The sequence below is a fragment of the Grammomys surdaster genome, unplaced genomic scaffold (genome assembly GCF_004785775.1).
Source record: "Grammomys surdaster isolate TR1022 unplaced genomic scaffold, NIH_TR_1.0 62, whole genome shotgun sequence".
Classification (NCBI taxonomy): domain Eukaryota; kingdom Metazoa; phylum Chordata; class Mammalia; order Rodentia; family Muridae; genus Grammomys; species Grammomys surdaster.
This window is the reverse complement of record NW_021604564.1, coordinates 16,756,006-16,766,202: the sequence shown is the minus strand read 5'-3', so window position 1 is coordinate 16,766,202 and position 10,197 is coordinate 16,756,006. Positions and strand designations below refer to the sequence as shown.

At 43.0% G+C, this 10,197-nt stretch overlaps 1 protein-coding gene and 1 non-coding gene across 2 annotated transcripts in view; both read right to left on the bottom strand.

The window, feature by feature from the left end:
* The window catches only part of Pik3ca (phosphatidylinositol-4,5-bisphosphate 3-kinase catalytic subunit alpha), a 73,078-nt gene extending 62,961 nt beyond the window's left edge, over positions 1 to 10,117 (bottom strand). The window contains exon 1 of the mRNA XM_028762676.1: positions 10,074 to 10,117. The gene's annotated coding sequence lies outside the window, so the exon portion shown is untranslated. The remainder of the gene's footprint in view (positions 1 to 10,073) is intronic.
* Positions 4,269 to 4,387, bottom strand: LOC114619208. The gene has a single exon (XR_003711085.1). It is a non-coding gene; the product is annotated as a 5S ribosomal RNA (ribosomal RNA).
* Positions 10,118 to 10,197: the final 80 nt, after the last annotated feature.

Here is a 10,197-nt window from a genome sequence, read left to right as displayed (position 1 = left end):
GAGAGAGAGAGAGAGAGAGAGAGAGAGAGAGAGAGAGAGAGAGAGAGCGCTTTGAACAGATCTTCTTGCCTCAGCCTCCCAGATGGTGGAACTAGAAAAGTGTATCTTCATGGCAGCCTAAGGCACAGAAGGAAGCAAGCTCTGCCACTAGTACTGGGGCAGTCTCAAGTCACACTGTCTGCACATGCACATTGGTCTCTAAATTCTACAGTTTCATAAACAGTAAAAGTATCTGGAAGTATCAATAAACTCAGTCTTTAAATCACATGACAATGAGAATATTCAGTAATTATGACAAATTACTGATGTAAAACAGTAACACATTTTTTTTAAAAAAAGCATGTAGATTGGGTTGGCACATGGCTCAGTGGATGAAAGGTCTGCCACGAAGCCAGACAACATAGCATGTGATCCCTGGTACCCACATGGTGAAGAGAAATGACTCCTGCAAGTTGTCCTCTGACCTCTATTTGTATGACATGTCATGAGCTCCCTAACACCCCCTCCACCCCAGTAAGTATGTAATAAACAAATTTAAAGCACATAGATTTTCCAGGCTTATGAGAGATACGCCACCATGGGATCATAACCTTGAAAGTGACTGTGTAACTCATCAAGAGCAGCACAGCCCAAACTGCTCAAAGTGAGGTGAGAAAACAGAAACACCCGCTTTGTAGAACTTAAATCCAAGCACCCATAACACTAATAATCCCAGGGAGATGACATGACAGAAATCTGTGCCACAGCTGTTTTAGAGATTAAAGGGAAACAGATTAAACACATGGAAATAAACCACATGGCTGCCTTCCTTATTTTCACATAATGGGGTCATAAAGTTATGTGATGTCTAGTCCATGTATATGAAATAAATGAAGAAACCCTACATATGCAAGATCCAATATCTAATACAGATTCTAATCCAATGGGAACTGCATGTAAGTCCTGTCACATGTGCCCACAGGACATGACTATGAAGTTTAGTATATGAACATGGGAAAGGACCAACCAGATGCACAAACAAGTGCCGCTTCCAAGTATTAGCTGGGGTTGCTGAGAGCCTGAGGGTAGACAGAGAAGCCCTGGCCTAAGGAATCCTGAGTCCAACATGAAAGAAATCTAAATCTATTCCCTTAATACTTGCTGTCCACTCATTCGACACTCCTATCAAGTATTAATATGTTAATGGAACAGAAATTAAGAAGTAAAGAACTGACTAGTATTCTAAGCTTGTTAGAAGACAGTATACACTAGCTACCAAGAGCCAGGACCCAGCACAACATTCTCAGAATAGAATTCAACTCACTGCACAATGTTAACAACTCCAAAATGAACGAATAAGATGTGGTCCTTGCCGGGCAGTGGTGGAGCACACCTTTAATCCCAGCACTTGGGATGCAGATGCAGGCGGATTTCTGAGTTCGAAGACAGCCTGGTCTACAGAGTAAGTTCCAGGACAGCCAGGGCTACACAGAGAAACCCTGTCTCGAAAAACCAAAAAAAAAAAAAAAATGTGGTCCCTACTCTCAAAGTGCTCAGGAGCTGTTACTGAGTGTACAGTGTGTGCTGGGCACTCCTAAATGCTTTCCTGTTTTATTATGACTCTGGCAGTCATGGCATGAAAAAAAGCTGTTGGTTTTTCAAATGAGAAGACATATATCACTCAGAGACTATATAACCGTGACAGACTAAATCATTTCCCCAGTGCACTCCTCTGGTTTAGAGTATGTGCTCTTAACCAAGCAACCTAGCACACTGGTTAGCCTCTTACTTTCTGAGCTGTCCTGACTTCCATGTACCTCAGCTTTGCCACATTACTCACCCTAATCTTTGCTGGGGAAAACTTATCTGCAGGAGTGTACTAACCTGCACATTTGGGATGCTATCCTCAATAAAGACTACCACAAATATATCCAACCATGCTTTAGAAGCAGTATATGAGCTTTACTTAAATAAAAATGATTTGTGAGCCATATTTGTGGTAACATGGCTCAGTGAATAAAGGCATTTGGCATGCGTATCTGCAACCCAATTTTAATCTCCTGGACCCCTAAAAACATAGAGGGAGCATAACTGGGGGCCATAGGTTTTCTTGACAGGTGAGAATACTATTCTGTCTCCATGCATGTCTGTGAGGGTGTCAGATCCCCTGGAACTGGAATTACCGACACCTGTGAACTGCCAAGTGGGTGCTGGGATTTTAACCTTGGTTCTTTAGAAGAGCAACCAATGTTTTTAACTGCTGAGCCATCTCTCCAGCCCCAGGTGAGTGCTTTTACACAGTGCACAAGAGATTCTCTCTACAAGGGAAAGAGCCAACTCCACTAAGTTGTCCTCTAACCCCACCTGTCTGACTTAACATGTATATCCACACACACAGTAATAAATTTTCAGATTTTTAATTAAAAAACAATTTGGCAGACCTGGGAATCTTGTACTACTACTAAGGAAACCGAAGGCTAGTCACTCCAGTAAAGAGCTACTGGTTGGTTTCTTCCTACTATAAAGGCAAGCTACAAACTGCTTTGAAAAAGTCACATTTGACTTTTAGAAAAATCAATACAAAATCCCCATTTCACAAATGCTTTAACACATCACCTCTAAGAGCATCAGCTGCAAATAACAAGAGATGGCAAACTTTCAGGAAACCTCTGCAAGGACTCCCTGTGGATTTGACCCTTCCTCCCCCCACCCATAACACATGGTTTCATTTCAGATAAAGCCGTCAAGGTTTTCAATGTTTTCCCCATAATTTTTCCCATTAACATGCCTTACAATTGATGCTGTCTGTATTTCATAAACCTGGATTCACAGAACAGTAGCTAACTTGGTGAAAAGAAAACAAAAAATCTCCAACATTTTTGGTGCTGCCAACAGCTTTCCTAAAGAAAACAGAACAATTCATCCGATCTTAGGCCAAAGGCAGTGAGTAAATTGTGAAATCCAATAGTACTTCAAGTCTAGATCTGCATCAAGTCCATCATGAAAAGCATCTGGGAAAGCAAGAGCTCTCAAAGAAAAATAAGCCACAGAAATCAGCTTTAGCATGCTGAAAATCAAGTACACACTCAAAACAAGCCTAAATATTGCACTGCCTGAGAGGTTAGCTGAGTGACAATACCACAAGCAGAAGCTGGTCTCAACACTCACAGAAACGAGTCCGCAGCAGAAGCAGCATGCCTGACAGAGGGCAATGGCTGTTGCCATCTTTCCATGTGCTTGTCAGCACAACTGAGGATAGACCTAGAAAAGCTTGCTGTGCCTCTGGATGTTTCCAAGATTCAAAACTACCTGGTGCCATTGGATTACCAAGAGAAGCTAGGGAACATATTTTCCTAGAAGTCTTTAACAGTAAGTTGACGTTCAGTGGCTATTAAGAGTGCTGTGACTAGTGTCCTGGCTTCCTGCTTTGGCCACTGACATACACCGGTGACCTACTCTCAATGCCTGTCACCCATCTGACAGCTCCCTGTGCCAGTGAGTGAAATGACCACACCTGCCATAAGCTTGGTTTTCCAGTTACTGATATAGGGAGGGAGGTTTTTTCCAGTGACAGCCACAGAATTTCACACAAAAGCTTTCAAATATGTACAAACTTACAACAATACATTTTTTTAAGCTTCTGAAAAATAGAGGAACTAAACTAAACTCCCTCTAGGGAGCAGTTTGCTCACTCTGAAATCTGAAACAGACCTTGTGTACTTAGGAGTCCCACAGTCTGGATTGTAAAGAACTTCAGACACTTTCCAGGTAAAAAATGATAAGCACTCTGAAAAGCCAAGATCCAAGGCCACATGGCCAAGTTAAAAGCTAAATGCAGAATTCCAGCACTCAGAAATCTGACACAATGCTGTCTTCTCCCAGCCCAGCCTTCCTTAAACTATCAATCTTTGTTTTTTAAAAAAAATTCCTCCAGACAGAAATAGAAATATGCAATTTATGAACAACTTTAAAACAGTGTTTCTCTTTCTTTTTAAGTTGTATATGCATGTCTGCATGCGGGTATGTGCTCATGAGCAAATGCCTACAGAGGCCAGAGACACTGGAGCTCCTGGCACTGTGAGCCTTGTACCATGGATGTGGGTAACCAAAGTAAGGGCCTCCGAAAGGCAGCAGTAAGCATTCTTTTTTTTTTTTTTTTTTTTTTTTTTGGTTTTTTGAGACAGGGTTTCTCTGTGTAGCCCTGGCTGTCCTGGAACTCATTCTGTAGACCGCCTGCGTCTGCCTCCCAAGTGCTGGGATTAAAGGCGTGCGCCACCACTGCCTGGCAAAGCCTACAGCACACGGTATTCCCAGGCGGTCTCCCATCCAAGTACTAACCAGGCCCGACCCTGCTTAGCTTCCGACATCAGATGAGATCGGGCGCGTTCAGGGTGGTATGGCCGTAGACAGCAGTAAGCATTCTTAACCAATGCCATCTCTCCACACCAAAAGTTTAGATACTTCACATATACACTGAATAGATGACCTACAACTGGCATAATTTTTTCTTAAACTACGTTTTCAAGTGTACAGCTACTAACTGATAGAATTAAAAAGTATTTTGATTTCCAAATGTTCCCAAATTTTAAAATCAGTCTCTCCCCCCACCCCCAGCCGAGTCTTATTATGCTGTAGCTTTGGCAGGCCTGGAACTCAATATATAGACCAGGTTGGCCTTGAACGAAGAGATCCACCCGCTTCTGTCTCCAGAACCTAAAATGAATGTGTAGAGTTTTCTCCTCCCTCTTCTTTGGCTGATGGTCAATACTACCTGACATTCCCAAGGTAGGTGACGGAACCACTCTCTGTCAGTCTTAGTATCACCAGTGACTAGAGCCAGTGTCACAACACTGTCCAGACTCACAGCACACACGATCTTCTCTATCATCTACTAAACACACAACAAAAACCTCAACTGTGCCTGCCTCCCACGTGTGGTCCCTTAGGAGTTCTTAAGAGTTTTTAAAAATAGCTTATTTAAAGCTGGTGTGGCAGCTTATGCCTATCATTCCAGCATTATGGAAGGTGAGACAAAAGGATCAAAGCAGATTGAAGGCTATGTGGTCTATATACTGAGTTCCAGGCACTGTGAGCTGCATGGCAAACTCTTAAAAAAAAAAAAAAATCAGTGACATAAAGATGTATAAACAGACCAAAAATTTTATTTCAGATGGCTACAAGGACCTTGACAGAAAGACTCCTCTGTTATAAATCCAATTATATGCTAAAAGTTACTGAAAGGTAATTATTTATCAACTAGCATAATTTAGACAAATTGTTATGCTAACTACCAAAATCAAGCACTTAAATTTCTAAGCCAAATAGAAAACACATTATTCTAGCATTATATATAAATTTAAAATAATCATTTGTATATTATTCCCTAAATAATTTTTTCCCCTAAATGGTTTTATGCCAGAGCTCGGGAAATAACTTCAATTTTCTCCTCAATACATTAATGACTCAGCAAGCAACACACTATACTGAGCACACTATACTGAACACACTATACTGAAGCACGCGAGTCCAAAGGTCCTGCTGTCTGTCCCCAGACACAGAGCAGCCATGAGGGTATCAGGCACTGAGACCAGAGCTCTTTATTTTTAAGACTTATTTACCTTTTACTGTTTTTCATTACATGTGAGTATGTACACACAAGGGCTAATGCCCACAGAGGATCTGCCCTGAGCTAGAGGTACAGGGGTTGCTGGGAAAGGACCTCTGGACTGTCTCTCCAGAGGTCCTACCTGCTGAGCCATCTCTGCAGCTCCTCCAATCAGAGCTCTTCATACCCAGCAGAAAGAGCTCGATGTGGACACCCTGACTTTGAGGGAAAGACGCCTTTACCGGAAGCCACTTCTTCTACCATTAGCTTTAAAACGCTTCACTACATTGCTCCAAGTCTCAACTCCCTAAAGTGAACAGGCACATGGAGAAGGAATGAATACCAACAAGTTCCTTAACTAGGGTCCTCATTCAGACATTCAAGGTTGAACCTTGAGGTATATTACAGTGTATCTAACATGGAGCCATGAATGTCAGTAACCTAGGCTTCATGGTGGACCCTCAGACTTCACTGTCAGGTTGTCTAGTATTTACCTGTTCCATGCAAATACCTCAGTTCCTCCTAACCATCATTCTTAACTTTTATTTCAAAAGTGTCTCCCCACTACTTTCTGTCTGCACAGTGGGAACATGCTTAGTGCCTAGCTTCTAGAATTAGCCCTGAGATCAATTCTTCCTGTATTTCCTTTATCACTTAGAAATTACTCAATAATGGTCTGACTTGTAAGGAGATTTCAAAGTCTTTGAGACTTATTTTGTAAGTCACTGTGACTTTTAATTTGTTCCCTTCTTGTGAGTATCAAATCTTACTTTGCTCAGGCTGAGAGATCTGCAAGCTCATCACTTCACATGTGCACTAGCAGACTGGCACTTGCTATCTAGTCACCATGGGTTTCCATTCAGACTGACCAACCCTAGAAGATGAATGGGGTTCTAAGAAAACAAAACCAAAAGTCACAACGGTTTGGGCCCCTAGTCACACTTGCAGTGCCATCAGTTAGAAAAGTGGGAAATGGAACTTACTATACAGACACTTTCATTCTGAGAAAGAGAAGACACCTTCTTCCCTAACGGAAATGAACTGTTTGGACTAATCAGTGGAAAACTCTCCTGGATCTGAACTGAACTCACCCTCTCGACTGAGCAGTAACACCCCCATTACACAGTTTAGAACTTCTGTCCAAAGCAGTTCTGCCAGGAAGCACTGACAGGAGCAAGGTTTAGAACACATCAGATTTCAAGGCTATCTTTGCTGCCCTAAATTTTAAGGCTAGATCACTGAGTACTACAAAGAACATCTAACAGTCTGAGAGAGAAGATGACAAAGGCTGAAGAGTTCAAAACTTCCCCACAAACACAACATATAAGGGGGAAGGAAGATCTGAATGCATGCACGTCTCCATGGTTCCAGTCCAGTGGACCTAGTAATGGTCCATATGCTGCCAATATGCATGTGTGTGTTTGGAATGGAGAGCTACTTGATATAATTTATAACCTCTCAAATGTCTCTAAATTAAATCCATGTGAAGAGAAACTTCAAGGACACATACTTTTAAAGGAAAAAAAGTTAAAGGCATTTGGCAGCAAGAAAAACTTAATTGATACTTATGAATTATTACACATTATAAAGAAATATCATCAAAGTGCTGTTCACCCAACTGCCTACAATGTGCTACTGTTACTGGGTTTAGCATGACTGTGTATCTGACAGACCCAGTCCCCATCCTCCTGAAATTCACATCCTGATAGAGGACACAAACAGATGACAATGCAGTGAGGAAATTTGGTTACACTGGGGGACAAGACGCCATGGGAACAGGAAGCAGGAATACCTAACCCAAACCGCACTTTTCAAAGGAGGCAGTGTGAAAGATGAGAGGAGTCAGACAGCCAGGGAAGCAAGACTGAGAGGACCAGTGTTGCAGGAAGTGCAAGAGGCATCTGCACAGGAGAGCAAAGGCCAGGGAGCTGCAGTATGGGAGGGAAGGGAGAAATGAGGACCAAGTCAAGTCAAACAGGCCCTCGAGAGGCAGGCCTTCCCAATCCTGTCCATTAGATTTCACGAACTTTTAAAACAACAACAAAACCAGGTCTGGCTCCATGTCAGAAAAAGTACATCAGAATCTATCACAATTTTAAAACTGTTCCCTAGGATGACTGTGTGGTCAGGACTGAAAAGTACTGCTGAAGCTTTAAGAGGCCAGGCCAGGCCAGGCGGTGGATCCTGGTGATCCTAGCAAAACCAAGGCCAAAGTACCTTACTTGCAGGCCATAAACGACACTGCAAGACCCCAGCTCAGTAACAGCAGCACTAACTACACAATTCTTCCTCTAAACAAATAAACTAAACCAACCAACCAAAAACCTAGAAGTATACATAATTACACAGGTACTGCTGCAAATCTAAAAAATAAAAGGTGATCTTAATTAAACGTCTTTGAGCCCTGTTTCCCAGCTCTATTAACTGAGCAATGACCCCGACAAGAAGCCAAAGTAGTCAGAAAATACTGGTTTTTGTCAATTAGTCTCTCTTCCTACCTGTCTGGCCTCACATTAGAATATCACTTCCTAGGGAAACTGACATTGCTTTCTCTCTACATAGCACAGGAAAAATGACAACAAAAAACAACAACAAAAAAACAACAACAAAACCCTTAGAAGAAACCAGACGTTTTAAAAACCCTACTTGACTACATCTTACACAACAAACTATGATATTCTAAGATTTCTGAGGCTGGATAACTTTAAAGATCCTTAATATTTTTTGTGGAGGGGAAATCTTTTATGATGCTTCATAAACACTTTCTTTAAAGATTGCCCCACTCTGGAATCTGAGCTATAGAAGAGTAAAATAGAAAGAACAGATCCTTTTAATGCCACTGGAGCTACTAAAGAGATCAAACAGGATTAAGTTCCCTCTCTTCAAATAAACAGACCAACAGAGCAAAGGCTCTGTAATGACTGCAACTGTTTAAACTCTCTATTTAGTAGAGGAAACTAAGACAGTAATCTGTCTTTAAAAAGTTATCACCGCCTACTTTATATGAGTATTCTCTTTCTAAATTTAGATGGTTTTTGAAGGGAGTAGTGATTGGGGATAGAGGCCCTTATGGCAGGAAGGAAGCAAGGTCTCTAAGACCTGCAGGTGCTGTTACCAGTCTTCTACAAATCGAGCTCTCAAGGGAATACCCTCTCACAAACTCACTGCTCTACTTAGCTACCTGTCCTCGATGACTCATCTTTAATCTACACCCGACTTGCCTGAAACTTTAAAAACCTTAGATAAACTCAATTGTTTTTGTGTCTGTGTGTTCATCTTTTAATTCCTTCCATTTGGGCAGGCATGCTTTCAAGCATTCTGCTGTCATCAATAAAATAGCAACATTTGTTACCTTAGTTTCCTTCTGAAGATATTACTATTCTGATGCGGTACCATTTGTTTCAATCACTCATTTCTGTGATTTTTTTTTTAAAATGGGCATACTATTTTGAAAAATGAACAATTTTTTAAAAAGGTATGGATGAATACATATTTTCTATTATCTCCCTTTAAAAAGTCCTACAACATGAGATTAAAAAAAAAAAAGAAAAAAGAGAAAAAAAAAAAACCCTAAAAGTCAACAAAATCCAAACCAAAAAACAAAACCAAACATCAAACCAACCGTATCCTTTCAGATAATTTTGACTGAGGATACTGCAGAACAGTTAAATCTGGTAATTAAAAATTTCCAGAACACGTGATGTTTATTTAGACCGTGATCTACGCTGTCAATCAGAACCCAACGCTTTAGTTTGAAACAAAAATACCTTACAACTTGAATTCACAGACATGGTAGTAAATTTTTGGACTGCAGTTGCAGTGGGAGCCCACTATTCAAAACACCCTGTTTTGGTTTGTCCAAATTAATTTAGCAACACAGTATCTTTTATTTTTTTGGCCCAGGACTTTTCTTACAACGCATCATTAAGCACAGATTCGACATCACAGGATGTCAACAAATAAGAGAGGCTAGCCTCCAATATGGTCCAAAGTGGTTCAAAAGTTGCAGTGGCAACGGCCAGACCTAAGCTACCTGGGATCTACCCGAGCCGGTTTCCCCAGGGTCCCGCAAGCCCACGCCCCGCGTGTGCACAAAGGCGCAGTGGAGGCACGAGCTTCAGGCTGCAGTCTACTCTGTTATCCCCAGACGCAGGCTGCACAAACCCTCTGCTCGTCCTCCGTCTACCCACGTACAGCGGAGGCTGACATCGTCCCCGAGCGGCGGCAGAGGCCGCACGGTCCCTGGATCGCAGGGGAGGCACAGAGAAGACGCGCGCCTGCGAGCCGACACCCGGCTCCGGGAAGGAAGGCCCCGCAAGAGTGAGGGCGGCGGCGCTAGCCGACACCCGACCCCGGGGAGTGGGGCCCTGCATGCCCTTCCCGGCCTTCCCGCGACCGCGCGATGGAGGAGGACCGGGCGGAGGCCGGGTACGAGAGAGGAGCCGGGAGCTCGCCCGCCCGGAGCCCGCCCTCCCCGCCATCTACTCACGCTTCGGCTTCTCTAGGCTGCGCGGCTCCCGCCGCATCGGGTCCCGGCCCCGCGGGCGGCGGCGGCGGCGCCGAGGGAGAGGACAGCGGGCGGCGCGGCGCCCGCCTCCCGGGCCCTCTCCCCC